Consider the following 2,556-nt stretch of genomic DNA (forward strand, 5'->3'; position numbering starts at 1 on the left):
TTATAAGGTGCTAGAACTTAGATAGAGGGGTGTAGTCTTCGGTAGACCAATAGTTTTAATTCTGCATTTGTTTTGGTTAGCTGGTGTGATAAATTTTAGAAATGACTATTCACCCTCCCCTACTCCGCCTTCTCGACCCTTCAGCTGTGGCCCAAGGGCTGACTCACTCCCCACTAGGGTGTGACTAGGTTAGTCAACTTAGGGGAATGGAGTTGACAAGCAACAAATGGTAATAGGGTGAACTCATGCTAAATGGATGCTAGTTAACATCTGGTTTATCTAAAGAGTTGCCCAAGTTAGGAGGGAAACAAGAATGTCCATGATGATCACAACGGAAAGGTACTCATCTTAAATAAGGTGCCATTATCATGCAATACTTTATTAGGAATGATATAGAACAAGTTGTAGTGCATGGGTCGTTATAGACAACTCAACAAGTAATTAAAGGGTTTATACAATTATTCAATTATGTATGCCATTTCCTTTCTAATGCCAAATATGCATACTCTGTAGGTTGTAATATTGAGTATGCCCTATAGATCAGTATCCCTGGTGCTCCTGTTAAGTTGATGTTGGTGAGCTAGAGCCCATGGTTGTTATTGCTACCTGCCTAGGCATAGTGTGGGTCCACAATCCTAGGTGTATATGTTGTCGTGTATATGCTAAACATATGAGTGAAGCAATGTTGAACTTTTGCATTGCTTAAGGTCGATGCATATCATGTGAAACTTAAACCATGCTTATGTAAAACTAAGTAAGTGACATGTGTGATGTAATGGTGTATGACTTGCAACTTGGGTTATAATGATCCTTGTGCTTTATGACATGTTCGGTGATACATTTTAAGGACGTACACTAGGATTAATCTAGTTAAACCACGAATATAGTTTTTTTAGGGAGGAGGGCATGACATTCCCATGTTCATTAACCAAACGACGATAGTTGTCTAGAAAAAATATGTTTGGACTAAGCTGGATGCTGAGTGGTTGCATCCTTGAACATCGATCATGCATTTTGTTCCTATGCAATGATGCGTATGCGCAAAATGGCAAGTATTATTAAGGAAAATACTGAAGGGTCACACCAAACAACCCGCAATAGCTGATTGATACATACAAGGGCGGCCTCCATGACTATTTCTCAACATATACATGCATGGTTTGGAAAAACATTTATTTCCTGAAGTACACGGGCTTAAGTGATAAATTTGATGGTACGTGGAGTAATATAAAATTTGTAAAGAGACTAAGGGTGGCAGTCTAATTTGTAGGTTTATTGGTGAGTTTTATATATGGATGACACAAACAGGGCCTGTCAGCTGCATCCTTCTTTATAGGAGAGACAAGAGGTGATGTTCACCGTAGCTGTCACCACTGGAGCCTGAAAAGGGGCAAAGATGGCGTTGTAATAAGAAATTATTCAATACTCATTATGTACCTAGTTGAAAAGGATTAAGCCTGTTGTATGTCCTCAATTAATAAAGATGAATGATATATACACCGGAACACTTGAAATCATTACTCCTAGATAGACAAGGTAGGTGATTGAAGTAGATTAGAATGAGCAGAAATTATTTCTTTCTTTACAAACATTATGGTATCTGGACTACTAATATTTAACTTTGGTCCGGTGGCTCTAATACCAAATTGGTTCCGATTTATGCACGAGGCAGAGGTTCCATCACCCAGAGCTTACAAACAGATTACAGTGAGCATCTTTTCTTAAGTAGTTGGTGACACACAAACCTATTGTGCTGAACTGCTGATACAAGTATAGAGACCAAACTAGTCTCGAGGTTTAGCTGCACAAAATATCTTGGAATCTATCTGGAACACCCACAATAAGGTTAGTAATATTACCGGATAGAGATCGATGACCTCGCCATATCTGCAGATCAACAATTCACCCAATCTTGGTGATTGAATCCAGGGACACAAGTAGGACGAGCTCCTCATTGCTAGATGCGTGGTATGGCTGATTCATGTGCGCCGCTGCAGCCGCCTTTCGCAGCTGCTCCTGCCTGCAAATTGGAACAAGAAGAAAACCTTAACCACTATAGGTTGACTCACTCGACAGTATGTACTACGTATATCATGATAGGAAGGAAACAAGAGAGTTTCAAAATTAAGAAACCTTTTCTGGGTGTCAACACCAGCAGCTGGCTGCTGCTTCTGTTCTGCTTTTGGATGCTGGGAGGAGGACGAACACTGCCCCATCTCTCTCTCTCTCTCTCTCTCTCGTTGTGCTTTCCTTGCTTGTTTCCTTGGCTGGAGAGCTGCAGGGGTATACTTATATATATCTTGGATTGGGTTGGGCACCACGATGACACCATCTTGTCATCTTTTCTTTATATTATCTCTTTATTAAAACTAATTAACCGTAATAGGAAATTTTAAAAAGTTCCTCAAAAGCGTCATTACTTTCTAATTTCGGCCTCAATTACATGTTGCACTTCTGTATGTACTTTTCTGATGGATTTATTACCCGGCCTTTCAGATACCTTATTCAGAAAGTGAACGACGACTGAGTCAGTGAGTCTTCAGCAAAGGGATGAGC

At 40.1% G+C, this 2,556-nt stretch overlaps 1 pseudogene; it reads right to left on the minus strand.

The window, feature by feature from the left end:
• LOC110429623 lies at positions 1,038 to 2,277 on the minus strand (annotated as a pseudogene).

The sequence above is a fragment of the Sorghum bicolor genome, chromosome 8 (genome assembly GCF_000003195.3).
Source record: "Sorghum bicolor cultivar BTx623 chromosome 8, Sorghum_bicolor_NCBIv3, whole genome shotgun sequence".
NCBI lineage: Eukaryota > Viridiplantae > Streptophyta > Magnoliopsida > Poales > Poaceae > Sorghum > Sorghum bicolor.